At 49.1% G+C, this 23,617-nt stretch overlaps 1 protein-coding gene across 1 annotated transcript in view; it reads right to left on the bottom strand.

Annotated features, from left to right (window-relative positions):
• The window catches only part of COQ8A (coenzyme Q8A), a 45,210-nt gene extending 27,338 nt beyond the window's left edge, over positions 1-17,872 (bottom strand). Inside the window, exon 1 of the mRNA XM_053605751.1 lies at positions 17,716-17,872. The gene's annotated coding sequence lies outside the window, so the exon portion shown is untranslated. The remainder of the gene's footprint in view (positions 1-17,715) is intronic.
• Positions 17,873-23,617: the final 5,745 nt, after the last annotated feature.

Genomic DNA, 23,617 nt, shown 5'->3' with positions numbered 1-23,617 from the left:
GGGGAGTGCACTAGAAGATACTATGCCAAACTAAGAAGTCATCGGTCATTCCTCCAACACACACTCACTGACACTTCCCCGCTTTGGACAAGTCCCCACAGGTCCAGGATGAACCTGCCCTGGCCCGGGGGCTCACAGCAGCAGTAGCGTGTAGGCACATCTATAACGGGTGCAGAAGACAGCCAGAGGCCAAGTGTTGACACCAGAATCAGAAGTACAGGAGGTGGCCTGTGAGGAAGAGACTGTCCTCGGAGCCTGGACAGGAGCCCAGCTCTGCTACCACCAATGCTGCTCAGCCCCTCTGTCCCTCCTCAGGAGGGGAGTACTCTGACGGCTCACCAGACCCCTTTTCTGGTCCTAACATGATAAATTGTTATAAAGGAAGTAAATAAAAATATTGTTTAGAAAGAAAAAGAACTGTAATAAATGCAGCTTCCCACCCCAGGGACAGAGACTGAGGCACTCAGCGTCCCTGCCACGTGAGGGGTGCTCCTGTTGAACCTTCACTCTGACATTTCCAGAAAGCTTTCAGATGTCTCTCATTCCTGCTGGAAAGGAAACTCCAGACTCAGGCCTTCTGCCCTACACAAGGATCAGATGGCAATCCTCTGGGGGCATGGGCAACCTTCAAATCTAGTCTCCAAAACTACAAACACCCACCCAGGGGTGCCTTCCAGCCAGATACAAAATGTGCCAGCAGGAAAATGAGTTGTGCTCTTTTTAAAAAATAAACAGGCAATCCCGACCCACACAAAGCAACAAAAAAGCAACAAAACCACCACGCACTGCCCAGTGAAGACCATGTGGGTGTCTTTTTTTTTTTTTTTTTTTAAGAGACGTGGTCTTAGTTTTGCTCAGGCTGCTCTCAAACTCCTGAGCTCAAGCAATCCTCCCGCCTCGGCCTCCCAGAGTGGTAGGCTTACAGGTGTGAGCCACTGTACTCAAGTCAGGGAATTTTATTCTGAGGAGAGGGTTTCCATATGCACCCCAAGTCGCCCCTTCACAGCCAGAACTCACCATCTGTCATCTGATGACAGCAGGCCGGGACCACGTCTGGGTTTTCCAAGCAAGTGTTCAATCCCCTTTGTAACTACAGAGTGCTGCATCACAGACCAGCTCCCGCCCAAGCAAAGCAGCAGGGTCTGTATCTCCAAAAGCCAAGCACCCCCTCCCCGCTCTCTTCCTAGTCACAACTGCCACTGAGTCCTGTCATAAGAACTCAAAGGCAGAAAACGCCCTTTGTCCTGGGGATTGTGTGAACCAGGGCACGGACCACAATGAGCAGCTTTCTCTGGGGCAGGCTTCACCCAGACAAGCCTGGGACGCCCACATCCCACAGGCATCTCACACTCAGCATGTCCAAAACTAACCTTACCACTCCTACCCCACCCTCTCATGATCCCCACCCTGAAAAGTGCTACCACCCCTTGCCCTGGCCCATCTGATGCTCCCACCTGGGCGATGCAACAGCCCCTAGTGCCACTGCCTCACCCCTCTGATGTGTTCACTAGGACACTATGAGAGTTATCACGAAAAGGCTCATGCCTATAATCCCAGCACTTCGGGAAGCCAGGTGGGAGGATAGTTTGAGGCTAGGAGTTTAAGATCAGCTGGGGCAGGCTCAGCACCTGTTACTCAGCGGCTAGGACGCCAGCCACATACACCTGAGTTGATGGGTTCAACCTGAGCCCCAGCCTGCCAAACAACGACAACAAAATACAACATATCAACAAAATAGCCAGGTGTTGTGGTGAGCGCCTGTAGTCCCAACTACTTGGAGACTGAGGCAAGAGAATCACTTAAGCCCAAGAGCTGGAGGTTGCTGTGAGCTGTGACATCACAGCACTCTACCCAGGGGACAGCTTGAGACTCTGTCTCAAAAAAAAAAAAAAAAGATCAGCTGGGGCAACATATCAAGACCCTGTCTCTACAAAAATAAAAAAAATAATAAGAAGAAGAAAATTAGCCAGCTGTGGTGGCACATGCCTGTAGTTGTGGCTACTGGCTACTTGTGAGGCTGAGGCAGGAGGATCTCCTGAGACCAGAGGCTGCAGTGAGCTATGACGACATCACTGCATTCTAGCCTTGCAACAGCTTGAGACTATTTCAAAACAAAAATTAAATAAAATCCATCAAATCACTTCCAAGCATCATGCCTTCTCCAAGGGCCCTCAGGGGCTGAAAGAACCTCCATGACCTAGCTCTTCCCTGCCTCCCCAGCCCTACCCTTGCCATATTCCCTCTGCTGACTTTGTGCTCCAGCCAGAGCACCCCAGGCCACCCCATTCCTGGAACCCAGATGCAGCCCTGTGCACACGGAGCTCACTTCCTCTCTTCACAGGTCTCAGCACGAACACCACCTCTTCTGGAAAGCCTTCCGCAACACAGTTCCAGCACACTGTGTCTCCCCCCACAACGTCGCAACAGTGGTGAGGCTCTGAATCTACCTGTGTAACCATCTCTCTCCCGGATCAGGCATCAGCCACAGGACAAGATCTACCTGTCCCCTCTGTCTCTCCAGCACCTACCACAGCCCTCAGGACAGAGCAGACAGGTTAACAAATATTTGCTGAATGAAATCAACTCAGCTGGTCCCTTGGAGGTTTGAGAAAGCCTGCCCTAGTCTGGAACTGCCACACACCTGCTCACTGCTTTCAACCCACATTAAGAGCCAAGGGAGCTGGCTTTTTAAGGCAGTGGTTGGGCTGCTTTGAGGCAGTGGTGTCAAGCCCTGGTGTGCATCTGAATCACCTGGAAGACTAGTTAAAGCACAGAGTGCTGGGCCACGCCCCCAAGCCTCTGATTCTGTAGGTCTAGGGTGGAGTTCAGCAATCTGGGACCTCTCACAAGTTCCCAGGAACTTATCTTAAGAAGCCCAGTTCTGGAGGAAGAGCAGGAAAGGGAGCCCACAGCTAACGCCAGGCAGGAAGTCTCCACTAAGACCCCTTCCTAGGAGTCTCCACCTGCTACACTCTCCCCCAAAGTCTGACTTTGCCCTTAAGTGGAAATCTTCCACCAGCCCCTTCTTTTTCCATTATTCCTTCGAGAAACTGAGGAAAGAAATCAAAAGCAAATGAGCTTACAATGACCCACAGGGCCGGCCCCACGGGCTCTCAAGACTGTCACATCAAGCACACTTTGGCAAGGACTGTTTCAAGATCTCAGGGAGTCTGGGGGCAGGTGAGTAGCCTTCTCTCCCCTCCCAGCCAAGAACAGTCTGTTGACTTTGGGCAAGAATATTCCCAATTTCTAGCCTACTTGGGCACTGAAATGTTCCTTTATGTCCTTGTAGTGTTTCCTTTAAAAAAATAAATAAATAATGGGGCGGCGCCTGTGGCTCAGTCGGTAAGGCGCCGGCCCCATATACCAAGGGTGGCGGGTTCAAACCCGGCCCCGGCCAAACTGCAACCAAAAAATAGCCGGGCGTTATGGCGGGCACCTGTAGTCCCAGCTACTCGGGAGGCTGAGGCAAGAGAATCGCTTAGGCCCAGGAGGTTGCTGTGAGCTGTGTGAGGCCACGGCACTCTACCAAGGGCCATAAAGTGAGACTCTGTCTCTACAAAAAAAATAAATAACAATTGACTATTCCCTCCAAAAACTCAGAAGAATGTTATGTGTTGAGGAAAAGATTTAAACTTCTGGGCGGCGCCTGTGGCTCAGCGGGTACGGGCGCCGGTCCCATATGCCAGAGGTGGCGGGTTCAAACCCAGCCCCGGCCAAATTAAAAAAAAAAAAAAAAGATTTAAACTTCCAAACCAAAATCCATTAATTTCTGTAGATTTGTCCTTCATCTTGGCCTTTAAAATCACATACCAGGGATATTACTCAAATATCTCCGGCAACTCCAGAGTTCTATCTAGTGAGATCCAGCCTTGGGGCGCTGCCAGCAGGTCCTGAAATATCCTCACATGCTATCAATTTGCAAAGGCAACTGAATACATGAAAAAGAACCCGGGGGAAGAGAGAAAAACAGCCTCCATCATTCCTCAGTGACCCCAGCCCAGGCCTGCTGAGAGAAGCCCTCACAACAGGAGTAGAAGCTGAAGGGGCCATGCCAGGCTGGACTCACCTGCTGCAGCCCCACTCCGCTCATCTACAGGGAGGTCCCTTCCCCTGCTCCTCCTCAGCCCATCCTGCCTGTTAACTCTGCAAGAATCCCTGCCAAAACCTGTCAAATTGCATTTCCTTAAAAACAGATATGTGTGAGGCTCGGCACCCATAGCACAGTGGTTACAGCACCAGCCACATACACCCAGGCTGGCAGGTTCGAACCTGGCCCGGGCCAGCTAAACGACGACAACTACAACCAAAAAATAGCCAGGCGTTGTGGTGAGTGCCTGTAGTCCCAGCTACTTGGGAGGCTGAGGCAGGAGAATCGCTTGAGCCCAAGAGTTTTAGGTTGCGGTGAGCTGTGATGCCACAGCACCCTACTGAGGGTGACATACTGAGACTCTCTCAAACAAAACAAAGCAAATATGTGTGATAATTCAGCTACAAGAATGTAAAAGTCACAACTCTTGTCATAGTGGTATGACCACAGACTGGAATGCTAGACGGCCATTTAAAATGACAAATAAGAAAGTATGGCTTGGCGCCTGTAGCATAGTGGTTAAGGCTCCAGCCACAAACACCCAGGCTGGTGGGTTTGAACCTGGCCCGGGCCAGCTAAAACAATGACAACTGCAACAAAAAAACAGCCAGGCGTTGTGGTGGGCGCCTGTAGTCTCAGCTACTTGGGAGGCTAAAGCAAGAGAATTGCTTAAGCTTGAGAGTTTGAGGTTGCTGTGAGCTTGATGCCACAGCACTCTACCGGGGGCGACATAATGAGACTTTGTCTCAAAAAAAAAAAAAAAATAAAGTATATTATATATTCCCATGTGGCAAAAAAGCAGGTTAAAAAAACCAGTATTAAAAGAAAGATGGAGACTTTACCTCTTTCATGTTTACATGGATGGAGCTGGAACATATTCTTCTTAGTAAAGTATCTCAAGAATGGAAGAGAAAGTATCCAATGTACTCAGCCCTACTATGAAACTAATGTATGGCTTTCATATGAAAGCTATAACCCAGTTATAACCTAAGAATATAGGGAAGGGGGAGAGGGAGGGGAGAGGATGGGCCGAAGGAGGGTGATTGGTGGGATTACACCTGCGGTGCATCTTACAAGGGTACATGTGAAACTTACTAAACGTAGAATATAAATGTCCTAACACAATAACTAAGAAAATGCCGGGAAGGCTATGTTAACCAGTGTGATAAAAATGTGTCAAACGGTCTATAAAACCAGGGTATGGTGCCCCGTGATCACATTAATGTACACAGCTATGATTTAATAAAAAAAAAAAAAAAAAACAGCATTATTTATCCTTCCATTGGAGGGAGAGAGGGAGGGAGAGAGGGGCTGGGTAGGGGATGACAGATGCCTTTTACAATCTTCATTCCTTTACCTAAATTTTCTAAAGATTTCTATAAAGAACATGTACTACTTTGACAATAGAAAATAAATTTTATAAAAATAATCTTAAATATCTTTTGTTAAAATTAGAAAAACTAAGCAAGCATGCAAGTGTGTAACTTCTCAAAACTGCTCCCGTTAGCACTTGTCCAGGGCACAATAGCAGCGGGTCAGGAAGCAGATCAGAAGCCTATAAATAAGGCTTCTCCCCACCCTTGTGTAGCCTCTGTCCTTCATCAGAAGACAACTGTCCCTGACAGGCTGCCAGGCAGATAGAACATGGCCACCCCACTTTGGGGAAAGAGGCTCAACTGTTCTCAGGAGAATGGTGAGAAAATCCCTTGGCACAGGCAGACCGCCTGCCCGCCTGCCCGCCCCAATGTTGGGCCCTGCATTAAAAGATGGGAATAATTGGGTGGTGCCTGTGGCTCAAGGAGTAGAGTGCTGGCCCCATATACCAGAGGTTGACAAGTTCAAATCCAGCTGCGGCCAAAAACTGCAAAAAAACAGATGGGAATAATTAATGGGTACTTCCCTCCCCCCCAAAAAAACCCCCAAGATCCTAATTTAGAATTGTGTAATAAGTGAAGTGACCACATTTTCTGGACCAAAATTAAGACACAGAACATGACTAATGTCCTCCTAGGGCAGGGGTCAGTAAACCACAGTTCTCAGGCCACATGTAGTCCTGCAGCTTGTTTTGTAAATAAAGTTTAAATTGGAACGCAGCCATTTCATTCACTTACATGCTGTCTGCAGTGCACGCACTTACCCAGGTATTATCCATCGCCGCTTTTTTTGGATACAAGAGCCAAGTTCAGTAGTTGCAAGAGAGGCCTATTGTCCACAGAGCCTAAACTACTTACTATATGTTGACCTCTATTGCAGGGCAATGGAGTAAAATATAACTGTCCCAGGAAATCTGGAAGGTCCCCAGAGTTAAATGAGAACAGCCCAACAAGGCTGGTGTTGGGGTGCGGACCCTCCATTACAGCTCTGTTCCTGCCCCTAAGAAAGAGGCTCATCTCACCAGACACAGAGCTGCTCACTACCCAGAGGCCTCCAGGCTGGAGCGAGGCAAAGGAAGGGGCTGTGTTCTGGCCACGTTCCACTGGGATGTCCAAGATGAGTGGCTTCTAAGTGCTGCTTATGAAAGGACCCGGCCTGGAGGGTGCGAGAGGGTTCAGGACACCAACTCGCTGTACAACTCTCTTCCCTCCTGTGGTTTCCAGAGAGTCTCAGCTATAGCTGCGGCCCCTGCAGTCCAGCCCCACTGTCAGCCCATGGCCTGAGCCTGAGCCTGAGCTGATGGACATTCATCCACCAGCTAAGCACTCCTTCATTCGTTATTTAGAAGAGACCCCTTGCCAGGCAAGCCCTGGGTGTGGCTGTAGGCACAGGGTGGTGGGTGGCTGGAGGGAGGACGGAGGCAAACAGGTAGGTAGACAGAGACGTTCACTGCTGCCCTTCTCACCCCACATAGAGCCTCGCTTGATGGGGGCTGGGGGCAGGTGGCCTGGTGAGCCACGCAGGCTGGCCCGTCCATCCTGGTTGAGAGGTCTGGACTTCTGTCTTACCACAGACCCCACACTGGTCCATACCCACATCCCTAAGGATGACACAGTGGAGTTGTGCCTCAAAAGGAAAGAAGTTTCTAGGCCTCAAGTTGTCTTCTAGGCTGAGGACTTCACGTTCCCTTGAAAGTTACTTCTGGACTACTGGGTTTTTTCTTGGAACGTTTAAGAACACACACCAGAGCTTGTTGAGCCGCAGCAACACTCCCCCAATAAATTTAACCAATTCCCCAGATGTTTTTACTTTTTGAGAAGTGAACCAGCAGACCACAATGATGTAACTACAGCTGCTTTTACTGAGAGCTGAGTATACGCCAGGCTCTGGGGTCAGTGTGCCACCTGGCACAGAGATGGATCTCTCAATCTTTTCTTTTTTGACACAGGGTCTTGCTCTGTCACCCAGGCTAGACTGCAGCGACCCTATCATAGCTCACTGTGACCTCCAACTCCTGGACTCAAGCAATCCTCCTGCCTCCTCCTCCACTCTACCAAGGGTGACAAAGTGAGACTCTGTTTCAAAAAAAAAGAAAAACCAATAAAGTTTTCTGCTTAAAATATTTAAAAATATGTGGCTCAGAAGTGGTACAGTAACATGGTAACAAAGGCCTGAGCTTATCTGACCTGGGTTTCGATCCTAACTCTGCTACTGACTTGCTGCTGTGACCTACGGTGACCCAAGTCATGTAAGCTTATCCTTGTACCTCAGTTTCATCTGTTCTTGGAAAGGCCTAGATTCAGTAAACCATATGATAGCATTCAGGTGCTCAAAAACCATTAGCTAACATGATGATGATGATGATGATGATGACGATTACAACCACACAGACAATCTGAAGTCCACACTTGGTGAGACCAGAGCAAGCATGAACGAGACCCATCTGGATAATCCTTTTCTTTATATATCAAGTCTCCCTGCCGGGCACAGTGTCACATCTGAGTCAGAGAGGCAGGCAGGGGTGGAGCAGGCAGTCTTGCCCTCTCTCAGGGACCAGTGAGGATTATTTAGCACTGCGGTGTGAGGCTCACTCAGGAGAGGCAATCCAGCATCTGCTGGCCTGCCTGGAAACAAGCGGGCCATAAATACCTGCTGATGTTCCTTGCCACTCTTTTTTTTTTTTTTTGTAGAGACAGAGTCTCACTGTACCGCCCTCGGGTAGAGTGCCGTGGCATCACACGGCTCACAGCAACCTCTAACTCTTGGGCTTACGCGATTCTCTTGCCTCAGCCTCCCAAGCAGCTGGGACTACAGGCGCCCGCCACAACGCCCGGCTATTTTTCCATTGCAGTTTGGCCGGGGCTGGGTTTGAACCCGCCACCCTCAGCATATGGGGCCGGCGCCCTACTCACTGAGCCACAGGCTTTTTTCTTTTTAATAGAGACAGGGTCTTACTCTGCCACCCAGGCTACAGGTTGGAGTGTAGTGTTGTGATCCTAGCTCACTGTAATCTCCAACACCTGGGCTCAAGCAAGCTCTGGCCTCAGCCTCCATGCCTAGCTAATTTTTGTGGTGACCAGGTCTTGCTATGTTGCTCAGGTCTGACTCCTGGATTCAAGTGATCCTCCCACCTCATCCTCCCAAGTGAGGGGATTACTGGCATGAGCCACCCTGCCAGTTCTTACCACTCTTAGAGAAAAACAGAATGGGAGGCTTTTGCCGAGGCATTTTCCAGAAGGATCAGTGGGAGGAAAAATCCCTCTGACTCCCACAGATTCCTGCCTCCAAGCCTTGGAACACTCCCATTTTCATCATGCTAACTCCGGGCTCAAACGGCTTCTTCACTGTCTATAGGATAAAGTCTGGACTCCTGCGCCTGAGGCTCCAGGTCTCCAAATCCTTTCCAGCTTCCACCCACTCCTGTCACTCATGAGCAAGCTCTGATCTGCAGGTCCTTCTCCCAGGCAGGCAGGCTTGCCCCTCCCCTCTGCCCCCTGAAAACCCACCCACCAGCCACCTGGGCGGACCTTGGAGCTCAGGAGTCAGCTCTCCCCTGCCCTGACCAGCTGGGCTATTCTAGGCCATTCCTGAACCATCCTTGACCCATTTCCTCCTCCCAATGGCATAAATTCTTTTAAACAGAAGGTGATATACTTTAAAATGTATGAAAAGCACCATAGAAATTTAAGAACACATTCTCCTATTCTGGTCTAACTTGACTCTCAGCTGTTCCGTATTTAAGTCTTCCAAACAGCTGACCTAACTCTTCCCATGCTGATCAGAGCTGACCCTGTTTTGTAAGTTACCTTCTTGCACATAGATGTCTTTTCTGTTCAAACTATAAGGCCCTTGTGGGTAGGCCCCCATCTCAGACGTGACTGACTCCTTCCCACCCGACCCCCAGAGACTCACCCTGACACACAAATAATAAGTGTCAGCTGAACTCACACAGGAAGGTGAGTGAGGACTCCTGGAGTTAAGGGTGAGGGTCTTCCTTAATGCGAAATCAGATATTTAAAAGGCTGTCTTTAAATGTGGCCAAAATACTGTGCGTGGCTATGACAGGTTGAACAATGGCACCCCAAGTATGTCCATGCCCCTGTCCCTGGAACCTGTGAAGATGTGACCTGCAGATGGGACGTGGCAGACGTGAAGTTAAACCTCCTGGAACAGGTGATTATCCAGGTGGGCCCAGTGTAAACCCAGAGCCCCTGGTAGGTGTGGGGGGAGCGCAGAGCCAGGAGAAGATGTGGCCCAGAGGCTGAGGTTGGAATCATGAAATTACGAAGGACAGGCCGCAAGCCGCAGAACCTGGGCAACCTCTAGGAGTGATCTTCAACGCGTATGCCATGAAAAAAACTTAAAGATCATTAATTACATTATTCTTGGAAGAAATTAAAAGCACAGCAAGTATATTCTTAGTTTTACTCTTTTTTTGATCAACATAATGTAAGAGTGCCACAGAAGTCTGACTATAGGTCCAAATGTGCCGTGAGGTTTTATTACTACTAATAAAATAGCTATTTATTACTCCCCTCCTGTGTGCCTGTCAATCATTCATTCACCCATTCACTCATTCATTTATTGAGACAGGCTCTTACTTTACTCTTTTGTCCAGGCTGAGGTACAGTGCTCTTATCATAGCTCACTGCAACCTCAAATTTCTAAGCTCAAGTGATCCTCTTTCCTCAGCCTCCCGAGCAGTTAGGACGACAGGTGGTGCTACCTCCCTCTTGCTCAGGCTGGTCTAGAACTCCTTCCTCCGCCTCCCATAGTGCTGTGATTACAGTTGTGAGCCTGGCCTCCCTGACACTTTATATTCCTTCTAATCCTGCCAACAACCTAGTGAGGTATTATTATCCCCACTCACTGATGGGATAATTAAAGCTCATCAAGGTTAAGAAATCTCCTCCAAGTTCCAATGCTGTCAGATGCCGGGCCCATCTGTACCTGACTCCAGGTCTCATCCCCTCTTCTTACTGCCTAGGAAACTGAGGGACCCAAGATAAGAAACCTGTCCCCAATCTACAGTTGTTTTTTTTAAGCGACAGTCACTCACCAGGAGACATAAGCAAGCTTCCCACCTTGAATGGTCTCCCCATGTGGTTGCAGAAAATTATGAGTCACATATGCATAAATCCTGGAGCCAGCGGGGCTCTCACAGGCCAACTGGTCAAACTTTCCACTCTGGAAAGTTCCTTACCTACCAGGACTGAGGGCATCACACTTCTCAGCACCAGCAATCCTACCCATTAAAGACAAGCTTGATTCTGGAGCCAGTTTGGTATTAGACACAAACAGTAGAAAGAGGCAGGAGTCCCACACTGAAGAGCATAAGAAGGAGCCACGGGGCCCTGAGTACTGACACGATGACACCCAATACCAACCTTTACTAGCATCGCCTCCAAATACCACACACAGGCAGGTACGGACACTCGCACACATCGCTGGAACAGAGGTTAAATTAACATATTCTACCACTGAGGTTACATGCAACTCGTTTGCACTACGTGTATGCAAAACCCCAATAGCATTTAAAAGAAAAAAAAAAAAAAACAGTGAATTAACCCACACAAGGGACACTCCTAGCCAGACAAAGAGAAATGACAAGCTGACAACAAGCCCAGGAGAGATGGCTGTTGCCTTGCTGATGTCCATGCTCCCGAGCCTACACAACTGAGCTGTGGGCCAGGAAGACCCTTCACTGTGGGCCCCAGGCAGCTTTACCTCCCACTGCTTCCAGAATGGACCTCCCCCAACACACACACACACACACACACACACACCCCTACCACTCCCCACTCCCTCCTCCTCCGGGAAGACATTTCCCCTGCTGGAGTCTCATACTGCTGGGCCAGTTAAACCCTTCACATGCAAGTTACCTCCACTCCTTTAAACTCCCTTATCTCTTAACAGCCTCAGGTCACCATGCCCTGTATAACCCTCTGTGCACCTGTCACATCTCTCTTACCACATGGTAAGTTCCCAGAGAGTGGAGACCTCTCTCGCCCGGTTCTGTATTCCCCATGGTGTGTGATGGTGTGCCTGGTAACACCCACACAAGTCACTGAGGCGGTGGCCCAGCCACGCAGGTGCTCCTAGCTTGCCAAGCTCCCTTGTCTCGAGGCCAGCACCAAGGAGACATCAGGGGTACCGAGCTGAGCACCAGGAAACCTGAGCTACCCCACGCACACAGCCTGCAATAGCTCTTCCTTAAAGAGTAATTTTTACAGAGGCAAAGCCAGGAGAGTTTCCAAGCCGGCTTCATGAGCCTGCGCACAGTGAGCACGCAGACGTGAGGAGAACAGGGATGCCATTATCCCAGCTGCTTCTCTGTCACACCCCGCCCCTTATCTGTAAGAAGACTGAGGATGACGACAAGGAAAAGGAAGAACCAGCTGTTCCTCAGAAAGCCAGTCTGCCCGCACATTAACCAGAGCAAGCACTACAAATTTAGTTTTCTTTTTTCTTTTCTTTCTTTTGTTTTTTTTTTGAGACAGAGTCTCACTTTGTCAGCAGAGTGCCGTGGAGTCATAGCTCAGAGCAACCTCAACCTCTTGGGCTCCAGCAATCCTCTTGCCTCAGCCTCCCCAGTAGCTGGGACTACAAGATGCCCGCCACAAGGCCCGTCTAATTCTTTCTTTTTTTTTTTTTTTTAATGCAGACAGGATCTCACTCTTGCTCAGGCTGGTCTGGAACTCCTGGGTTCAGGCAATCCACCCACCTCCACCTTGAGTGCTAGGAGGGAGAGGCACTGTGCCCAGCAAACAATTTATTTTTTTCAATCTCAGAAAGATTGGGGATGTTTACTCAAGCACCTGTCAAACAGTAACCACCTACAGCTTACTGGGCAATCTGCTCTTACTTTTACCCTCCTCTGAGCCAGTATCGGTGCCAAACAGAAAATGTGCCAGGCAAAGAACAAGCACTGGACTTGACCCAGGCTCAGAGCTCTAACTTAACATTTATTTTCACGCGAATAGTGCCCAGGACCTCTCTTCCAGCCCACCAGCTGGCAGGGAAGTTGCCACCAGGTCCTCTAGTTCCAGAACACCACACACAATGTAATGAGGGCTGACAGGGAAGGCACCAACCATGTGAGACCTCAGGCACACCAGGGCTCCTCTTTGGGCCTGTGCTCCCCTCGTGTATAAATAAGGCCATTGACCTAGTTTATGGGGGCCATGATCTGTAATTCCCAGAGATTAGGACAGGGCTATTTTTTTTTTTTTTTTATTTTTTTTTTTGTAGAGACAGAGTCTCACTTTATGGCCCTCGGTAGAGTGCCGTGGCCTCACACAGCTCACAGCAACCTCCAACTCCTGGGCTTAAGCGATTCTCTTGCCTCAGCCTCCCGAGTAGCTGGGACTACAGGCGCCCGCCACAACGCCTGGCTAGGGACAGGGCTATTTATCCCTCGAGCACCAATCAACAAGGACAGCATACCACAGGGCTGCTCTGAAAGTTGGGATTCAATGGGGTCTGGAAGGAATGATGTGCAAAAAAAATGAGTGCTAATCCTTCCAGACATTCTATGAAAACAGCAAGAGATGGAAGGAGACCCCCTTTGCTTCACAAAGGCAGAGAGGTGGAAAGCCCATAGCATCCCTCCCAGGAAACACGCTTTCCAAGAAAATCCAGTGGATGGGACAGAGGTAGGGAGAGAAAAAGGGATTGACCTTTTTACACAACCAGGAACATACCTTTGCCTCCCTTGTGCACACGCAAACACACACACACACACACACACACACACACTCCTCACTCACTCCTATGGGGAATATCCAACTCATCGCAGGACCCTGTCTTTCCCACATCAAGCAGAGGGCCTCACTCTCTCAGCAGAGTGGTAATCGTATGTGAGCACCCACAAATTCTCGGCCCCACCTCTCAGGCTCTTCCCCAGCCTTTCTTTCTGATCCCATCTCCTCCCACCCCAACCATCCCCCTCCTCCTTCCTCTGCAGGAGGACCTTGCCCCTGACCTATTTTTTCTGTAGCCGTGGATCTCTCCTTTCATGAAAGCCTTCCTCCCAAGCCCCAAACCCACCCTCAGCTCTCCTGCTGACCGTGCTTCCCCGCTGCCCCTTGCTATGGCCAACATGGTCTCCCAAAGACAGAGCACACTTGCATCTTTCCTGCTTCCTCGGCACACACAGCCTGGCCCCTCTATAGGCTCAACCAGTGGGCCTCCTCAGCCTGCCCCCCAACCTGCTGGCCCCCCATATTTCCCTAAAGCTCCTCTCACCCCTCCACCTAAATAGGCCTTATCTCCCGCCATGTACTCCACAGTTTGAGGGTTCCCAGGCGCGTCCTCCATCCTCCTGCCTCCCTGCTACCTGCAATATCTCTTGGGCCACTTCAGCCTCTCCGTTCTTAAGCCAGGTAGAACCTCTCAGCCGTCTAAACCATTTCTAGAACAAATCAAATTACACATATATACACTCCATCAAAGTCCCATGGGCAACTATAAAGGAGATCAGGGGAACTTTAGAGGGTGATGGAATTGTTCAATATCTTCACTGTGGTGGGACTTACATGACTACACGCATTTGTCAAACTGCAAAACTGCACATCAAAAAGGGTAGATTTGCTGCATGCAAATTATCTTAATAAAAAAGGATGGGAAAAATAGTGCCCCAGGCACCTAACCCCACCATGTCTAAAGCTAACATCACCATCTTCCCCCAAACCACCTCTTCCTCCTCCTAAATGCTGTTTTCAGTAGTAACAACATATTCCTGCTCCTCCCCACACTAGAAATCTCAGCCCTGTGTCCAACCAATTAGTCCATAAATTCCACCTGCATAGAGTCTTTTGAATCTATGCCTCCCCTTGAGGACTGAAGCCGCCCTCACTGCTCATAAACCACCTCCCTGGGCTCCCATTCCTCCCACACATATAATTCCAGAAAGAGCAAGACCCCTGAACTCCTCCACTCCCACGAGCTCCCCTTTCCAAAGGCTCTCCCAAGGTCCTGGCTGTTGTTTAACAAATGCCAGAACTATTTCCACACACTACTGTCAAATCAAGACGACCCTCAGTCTAAATATCCCTATCTAATTTTGCACACAGCTCTTATTTCAACTGACAAGGATAATGACTCAGTGTCCATGCTTCTTGATGGAAAATTATCCTGCCAAGTTTTGAGCTTCCCAATAATAGCCTTCCTTAAGCTTCTCTTTGAGAAAGGAGAAGTGCCCTTTCCTGATGCCCTTTTCCTGTAGGCAACAAAGGACACCAGAAAGACCCCCTAAGTGACCAAGGAGGATTGTGGGAAAATCCTGATACATCATCACAGATCAATTAACCACAAGAAAGGGAAATGTATAGTATAGACGTGGGATGTTTTTCCTGGCCTAGTGCAATAATGACTGGGTTTTGGCTTTTCTGCATGCCCAACAGTTTGGGACTTAGAAATATGGGCCAGGGAGGCACCTGTGGCTCAAAGGAGTAGGGCGCCAGCTCCATATGCTGGAGGTGGTGGGTTCAAACCCAGCCCCGGCCAAAAAAAAACGGGGGGGCCCCACAAATTCTGGATTACATTGAAGGCAAAAACTAGCCTCAGAAGTAAAGCCTTTCTTTGCATACGCACAAAAGGACTCCTTGGTCCTTTTTAGGCTGACCAAAGGAAAAAAGAAAAAAAAAAAGTGGCGTACTCTCTGACATTCATTTTTCTATCAACTATAAAAGAATTCCACAAATTTTACACATATCCATGCTGTACCATTATCCTCAGGTTGGGGGGCAGGTAGTACATGTAAATATACACACATGTATGTTTAAAACACAACCACTCAGGGCGGCGCCTGTGGCTCAGTCGGTAAGGCGCCGGCCCCATATACTGAGGGTGGCGGGTTCAAACCCGGCCCTGGCCAAACTGCAACCAAAAAATAGTCGGGCGTTGTGGCGGGCGCCTGTAGTCCCAGCTACTCGGGAGGCTGAGGCAAGAGAATCGCTTAAGCCCAGGAGTTGGAGGTTGCTGTGAGCTGTGTGAGGCCACGGCCCTCTACCGAGGGCCATAAAGTGAGACTCTGTCTCTACAAAAAAAAAAAAAAAAAAAAAAAAACACAACCACTCACTCCAAGCAGGCGTAGGCCTGGCCCCGTCTCGCATCACAAGACACAAGAGGAGGTCTGAGAAAAAAGTAAAGATGAATAAAGCATCACCTTGGGAAAGCTACTTGGTGGATAACTAAGTTGGTTTTTCTGCCAACATTCAGACAGCTTAAACTCGTCTGTTCATTATTTAAAAACTGGCCCACAGCTGGGCAGGGTGGCTCACGCCTGTAATCCTAGCACTCTGGGAGGCTGAGGTGAATGGATTGCCTGAGCTCACGAGTTCGAGACCAGCCTGAGCAAGAGAGAGACCCCCGTCCCTAAAAATAGCCAGGTGTTGTGGCAGATGCATGTAGTCCCAGCTACTCAGGAGGCTGTGCCAAGAGAATAGCTTGAACCCAGGAGTCTGAGGTTGCTGTGAGCTATGACACCACAGCACTCAATGTGGGGAGGGAGGAGTGAGACTCTGTCATAAATAAATAAATAAAAATTGGCCCATACTTAGTTCAAGTGTAAATCCCAGTCTTCTACCTTTTCAGCACCCCCAACCCAGTCTGGTCACTGCAGCCCATTTAGCAGGCGCAGCGTCCAGCGTTTCTACCTCCTATTTCTCTGCTGGCAGGTTTCACCTCTGTCCCAGGTGCACAGGTGAGTTTTTCTTTAAAGCCCAATCTGCATGGCTTCTACCACCAGATTAAGGCAGGGGGCTTAACTACTCTCTGCCTACCCACTTTCTGGGTAGGCAGAGAGTAGTTAGTGGGCAGCATGGGTGACCCTTTTTAGAATCTTCCCTCAGTGGTTCTCAGCCAAGGGTAATTGTGCCCTTTAGGAGACATCTGGCAATATCTGGAGACATTTTTGGTTGTCACAACAGCAGGTGGGGGTGGAGTGGTACTAGTCTAATGGCTAGAAGCCTGGGATACTGCTACACATCCTACAGGGCACAGATCAGGTCCCCTACAACGGAGAATTATGGGTATAAAATGTCAACGGTCCAGAGGCTAAGAAACCCTGTCTTAGGTGATACATTGGCTGAGGGAGATGCACTGGCTGGCTGGTTCACTTCTCCTTTGAGTAGCCTGAAATTAGGCCAAAAATAACAATTCTGCACTGTCTGCACTATTTGCACGCCTGAACAAAACACTCAGAGCCATCACCTAAGCCTTAAAGATGCTGCTCCTGTGACGCATCCACCCCACTTTTGTCTCTTCTCAGAAAGGCCCTCCTCAAAAGAGACAGTCTCCCAATACCCCTCCTGCCAGGGTGACCCGCTCACTCATTCATGGCATGACAACTGGCAGGCTGGCATCAATGCGCCCTCAAATCCTTTGGCAAGGAGGAAGACCTGGCAGGACCGGCTCCTCAATCGGGTCACGTAGACTCAAGGCCCAAGTTATTCTACAGGCTGCAGGCTGGACCCTCCCAGGCTGGAAGCTTGCACAAAAGCTTCTCACTCTTCAAGAAGCAAACGTCGCTAATCCAAATGTCCCAAACCCCAGTCCTGCCCCTGCAGCATTCCTCATCACCCAAGGCATATGGAAGAACTAGCCTACGTTTGACAGAGGGGGCTATTGCCCCTGTGCCATGAGTGGGAGTGAGCCAGGGAAAGGCTCAAGTTTAGGCGATTGAGCCCTAAGATCCCCAGTGTTTGGAGAAGGAGGAGGGGCCAAGAAAAAGCAGAGGAAGGAAAGGACCAAGAAGGGTCCCCTGTCTCAAGTTCATTCAAAATCCAACAGCTGGTGTTAGCTAAGCAAGTCAAAGTTCTCAAACAACTTGCAGCCTGGGACAGTTCGAGGCCCAAACAGTGCAAGTGAAGAAAAACATTATCGTGAGAAAGCGAGGCCGGAAAGCTGTATTGGCGACCAAGAGACACAGGCAGCGGGCAACGGGGCACAGGAGCTCCTGGGCAAGTTCCAGGAACCCGAGGCTCCGCACACGGGCCCTCATCCCCTCCCCGAGGCAGAACGAGCAGTCGGAGGAGGGCACAGGGGTGGGAGACCCTGCAGAGCTCCCACCCCACACCTGAGGAGCACCTCAGGCGTGCGCCCTGACCCAGTAAAACTCGCCAAGAGAAAGCCACGCTGTCAATTGGGAAAGACGCAAGAAGGGAAAAGGCCGGGGTTGAGCCCAGCTCTGGCCGCATCCAGACAGCTCCTAGGCATGCAACGGGCGGGCGGGCGGGCGGCAGCCTTACCCGGCTGCAGGAAGCTGGGATCCACCGGCACCGTCCAGCAGCCTCCGCGCGCTGGTCGCGGCGCAGACTGCCAGCACGCGCTCCGGATCTGTTTACCAACTCATCTGCGGCCGGGGAGGCCCAGGCGCTGGAGTCCCGCCTCCCAGGCCGCTCCCATTGGCTGCGCCGCTGTCGCCGGCCGAACGCCGCGCGGTGTGTGGGAGCGTGCTCGGCGCGTGCTCCCGGCCTCCAGCCAATCGAGACCAAGGGCGGAGCGAGGGGAGCCAATGGAAGGCCGCTCCATCGCGCAGGTCTCTCCCCTCTGTTCTTCGTTCCGCACCTCGGGGCAACCTTTTAACCGCTACGGGCCAGTGAAGCTGGACTTAGCGCCGCAGGGTTATTTCACCGCGCGCGTGCGCATTGGGAACTGGCCGTTTTGCAGCGGCGGCAAGGTGTGCGCAGCTGTAACCGCATGTTTGTGGGTGTTTGCCGAGTCTCCGCGCAGACCTGAGAGGGGAAACCGTGGACCGGCCTGACTGGACAGCAGGAGGGTGTCGCGGCTCTGAGGACGGGGCGAGGCCTGCTCTCTGCTCCCCCAATGTATATAGCGAGGCCCCTTTCTCAGTGCCCACATAAAGCACACCTAGCGCAAAAGGAAACAGCAGGCAAGGCCGATCGCACTGCCACCTCCGGCGTCGCGGCCCTTCCTACTTTCTCCTGGAGGTAATTGTGTTCGCTTTATGTGGGCGCCGTCCTCAGAACAGGAAGCCTCCGCTGCCCGGATCCCAAGCGGGGGCACCCCAGGCCGTGGCGGAGCTCACGTCTAGAGTAATAAGATAGGACACCCGAGTCTTTAGTCCTTACCTAGACAAAGTAGGCCCGGTCGTTTGTCTGGGACGGACTGGAGGTGCGGGCCCCTGCTGACCATCGCAGGACGGCCAACATGTGCAAGGAGGAAGCGCACCAGCAGGCACGCCTGCTCCTTATCAAAAGAAAAAATGAATGAGCCACGGTCTGCCAGACCGCTTCCAGAAGATTCCCAAACACTGGTGGTCTGCAGCTCCGTCCAAGGTTTTTAGCGGGTCTTGTAGAAAGAAAAATAAGTTAGTGAGTCTTTCATTTTATAAAATGAAATGTTCAAGCCAAAAGATTGTTCTTTATCCTGAGACTTTTTTTTGGCACCAACATTTAACTTCGTTGGAAGTTGTTTGTTTTAATGTTATTACTTGGAATAACTTTGTTAGCTGTTCTATGTCGATGCTTAAAATTGAGGAAGAGGGGTGACTTCTAATGAAATCCAGAAGTGACCTTAACTTAACAGTTCCTCATTGATCACTCAGAGCTCGGCTTCCCAAACAAGACTTTCTGACCTGACTTGATCCAGCCACTATTCCCCAAAGAACAGAATTCTAAGTGTTGTGTGATGTGGGTGAACACAGTGCTCCTTGGCCAACTCCCTTCTTCCTGGGGCTGGGGGAAGGCTTTCTTCCAAGGAGAATGGAGACTGTGTTTTGCGGCTGCTCTGGGCATTTCTGTGTGGCTGGGTTCTCCTTTCTGCATATTCACATGCCATTCCCATAATCCAAATTCTGCCTCCCCCATCTTCTCCACATGAAATACAATGTAATTTTAAGGGAAGAGTAAGAAATTAGAAAGAAAAAGCCCCAAATAGTACAGGTGGAACAACTCACCTTGATTAGATCTTTGATACCCTGGATAGAGTGCTATGGCTTCATATAGCTCACAGAAATCTCAAACTCCTGGCCTTAAGCAGTTCTCCTGCCTCAGCCTCGCAAGTAGCTAGGATTACAGGCGCCTGCCACAATGCCCAGCTATTTTTAGAGACAAGATCTTGCTCAGGCTCAGGCTGGTCTTGAACCTGTGAGCTCAGGCAATCCACCTGGCTCTACCTCCCAAGTGCTGGGATTACAGGCGTTGAGTAACTGCATTCAGCCTTCAACTTTCGTTTTCTTTTTTCTTTTGAGACAGAATCTTGCTTGTTGCCCAGGCTAGAGTGTTCTGGCATCATAGCTCACAGCAACCTCAAACTCTTGTCTCAGCCTTCCCAGTACCTGGGACTACAGGCTCCCACCACCACACCCAGCTAGTTTTTCTATTTTTAGTAGAGACAGGGTCTACTAAAAACACAGGGTCTTGCTCAGGCTGGTCTTAAACTCCTGAGCTCAAGCAATCCACCCACCCTGGCCTCCCAGAGTGCTAGGATTACAGGTATAAGCCACCTCACCCAGATGTATTTTTGTTGGGATTTTTTTAGCAAGGAGGTCTTGCTGTGTTGCCCAGGCTGCTCTCAAACTCCTGAGCTCAAGCAATGCTCCTACCTCTGCCTCCCAAAGTTCTGGAATTATAAGCATGAGCCACCATGATCAGCCTATTTTTGAAATATAGTTTTGCTGGATATAGAATACTTAATTGATAGATTTTATTTTTTCTTCAGCACTTTGTCATGTCACAGCCTTATGGTCTCCATAGTTGGTGCTGAGAAATCGGTTGGTAATTGTATTAGGATCCTTATACATGATGAGTTGCTTTTTTTCTTGCTGTTCATAACATTCTTTCTGTGCTTTTGGCTTTTAACAGTTTGATTATCATGTGCCTCTGTGTGACTCTCTCTGCATTTATCCTGTTTTATTGTTTGGTGTGCTTCTTAGATACGGAGACTAATGTTTTTATCAAAATTAGGAAGTTCCCTGTCGTATTTCTTCAAATATTTTTTTCTGTCCCTTTATCATTCTGGGACTTTTACCATAAGTATGTTTATATGCATAATGGATCCCACAGATTTCTGAGGCTTTGTTCATTTTTTCTCTTTATTCATTTTCCTTTCTGTTCCTCAAACTGGATAATCTCAACTGACCTACTTTCAATTTTGCTGCTTCTTTCTCTAGCCTGCTCAAATATGCTGTTGAGCCCCATTAGTGGAGTTTTCATTGCACTGATTATATTTTTCAACTTCAGGACATCTGTGAGAGGTTCCAGACCCAAAGATGAAGGATTATTCCAGGGTGCAAGAGGCATGGAAGACAGAGGGCCAGTTTTGTGCGATCAAAGTGTCTTTTATTCCATCTGGGTGTAGGTGGGGTGAGATTCCTGACCAGGAAAAAATCTACATGTGCACTATAGCAGAGGAGGATTTTAGAATGTCAAAGCAGCAGGGGTTGGTCCATTCACTATTTCCTAGGAGGGTCATACTTGGTCCTTCCAGGGTGGGTCAGCTCTACCTGGGCAGGTGGGTGGGAAAGAGTCAGAGAGGCAGGGATCGGTCCATTCACTGTTTTGTGGGACGAACATGTACTTGATCCTTCCTGGGGGGGCTAGTTCTACTTGGGCAAGTCAGTAATCTCATTCTATCAATCTGGTAATTTTTTATAATTTTTTTTTTTTTTGTAGAGACAGAGTTTCACGTTATCGCCCTCAGTAGAGTGCTGTGGCGTCACACAGCTCACAGCAACCTCCAACTCCTGGGCCTAGGTGATGCTCCTGCCTCCGCCTCCTGAGTAGCTGGGACTACAGGCGCCCGCCACAACGCCTGGCTATTTTTTTGTTGCAGTTTGGCCGGGGCCGAGTTTGAACCCACCACCCTCGGTACATGGGGCCGGCGCCCTGCTCACTGAGCCACAGGTGCCGCCCGATTTTTTTATAATTTTTATATTTTCATTGATACTCCCTATTTTGAGACATCATTCTCATGCTTTTGTTCTTTAGACACGGTTGCATTTAGCTCTTTAAATTTAAAGTAACTGATTTAAATTTAATAAAAAATTAAACTGATTTAATTTTAAGTCTTTTCCTATTAAGTCCAATGGCTAGGACATTATCTGCGTTTCCACTGATGGGTTCTTTCCCTATGCATGTCCATATTTTCTTGTACCTCTGCGTGTCTCATAATGTTTTGTTGAAAACTGGACATTTTAAATAATATGACATCTTTGAAAATCAGATTCTTCTGCCTTTCCAGGTTCTATAGTTGTTGTTGCTTATTATACTTCTTCTTTATTTAGTGACTTTTCTAAACTTCTTTGCAAAGTCTGTAATTTTTGTTGTATGTGGCCACTGAAGTCTCTACTCAGCTTCGAAATCAACTAATGGTAAGATAGAGATGTCCTTAAACGTCTAGGGTCAGTAAATCATTTAGTCTTTGCCTAGGGCCTCTGTGTATGTGTTGCCTTCAACACTTAGAGGGGCAATTGACAGTGCCCCCTTAACATGACTTCCTGTTTGCACAGAGCCTGGAGTCAGGGGTGTGATCTGAGAACTTTCTCAGGTCTTTCCTGGGCATGTACACAGCCCTGACTGGTGCATGGCCTTCTAGAGTCCAAGGAATATGTCAGAGCTTTTCAAGGTCCTTGTGGACATCTTATTCCCTCCCTTTAAGCTTTTTGCTCAGTCTATTGTTTGCCCCAACTGTTAATTCACTGCCATTGGCAGCTACAAAGTTAAAACATGTCTGTAATTTTTTTGGCAAATACCCTTAGGAAAAAGGTTTTTCATAACACATAAACTTAAGTCATGTCAAATGCAGACAACCTTGCAAGTGGGGTCTTATGGGGAACCACCAGACAGATAAATTACGGACAGTTGTTTGAGAATGAACTTTGATAGATTGCCGTGCCTGCTCTGTTCCTTCAGGTGGCAGCCAGGCTGCTCAGGGAATGCAGACTGTCACTTTTCAAGGCAGGAGAGTGGAGAATGAGACCAGAACAAGTATAATAAAAACAGCACAAAGCTCACTGTTACTACTAAGATTCAGCCATTTTTCTTCAGTAAACACTCTAAGTAAACAAGCCTTTAGTTAGTTTGCAGCATTCTGGAAAAAAAGTTTATTCTATGTTTGACAGTTTTTTTCCCTGTATTTGTAGAGGACAGACTTTTCAGAGGTCTACCATTTTTGCCAATACCATCCCACCTCGTTCTTTTTTTTTTTTTTGAGACAGACCCTCAAGCTGTCACCTTGGGTAGAGTGCTGTGGCATCACAGCTCACAGCAACCTCCAACTCCTGGGCTCAAGCGATTCTCCTGCCTCCGCCTCCCAAGTAGCTGGAACTACAGGTGCCTGCCACAACACCCAGCTATTTTTTGGTTGCAGCCGTCATTGTTGTTTGGTGGGCCCGGGCTGGATTCAAACCCGCCAGCTTAGGTGTATGTGGTTGGCACCTTAGCCGCTTGAGCCACAGGTGCCAAGCCTCCCACCTCGTTCTTGAAGCAGTTATCTTAATTAGTTCTCTGGGACATTATACACTCCTGCTTCTCTTAAGAACCAGTCATTTCTTCCACTGCGCAGACTAAAGATCTTGGTGTCTGAAAGGGGTCCAGCAGTGTACTCAGAGACATGACCAGGGGGAGGTTCAGGCCAGGTTGATGGGAAGGGGATTGAGACCTACCTGGGCAAAGATGGCGGCTATACCAAGCGTAGTTGGGGGGTTGTTCTCATACTGGGCATAGGGGAGATCCCACAGGTTGCTGGAAGGCTTTGGCAGGCTAGGGTCTTTCCTGAGGAACTCTTGGGGTGGGGCTAGGTAGGCCTTTTGTTCTGGGAGGGGAGGTGGGGGAAGAGTTCAGGCACCTAACAGTATCCTTCTCCACTCCCGTTTCTCTGGTACCTCACATCAAATCCATGAGCAAATTCTTCCATTCTGTCTTCAAAGTACCTCCTGAGCCAGCCAGTTTTTACTTCAGTATCACCACCACCTTAGGCTAACCCAACATCATCTATCATCTGAATTCTTTCTTTTTTTTGAGACAGAGTCTCACTATGTCACCCTCAGTAGAGTACTGTGGTATCGCAGCTCACAGCAACCTCAAACTCTTGGGCTTAAGTGATTCTCTTGCCTCAGCCTCCCAAGTACCTGGGACTATGGGCGCCTGCCGCAATGCCCAGCTACTTTTTATTGCAGTTGTGGTTGTT

The sequence above is a fragment of the Nycticebus coucang genome, chromosome 10 (genome assembly GCF_027406575.1).
Source record: "Nycticebus coucang isolate mNycCou1 chromosome 10, mNycCou1.pri, whole genome shotgun sequence".
In the NCBI taxonomy this organism is placed as follows: domain Eukaryota; kingdom Metazoa; phylum Chordata; class Mammalia; order Primates; family Lorisidae; genus Nycticebus; species Nycticebus coucang.
This window is presented reverse-complemented; position numbering and strand designations above follow the sequence as displayed.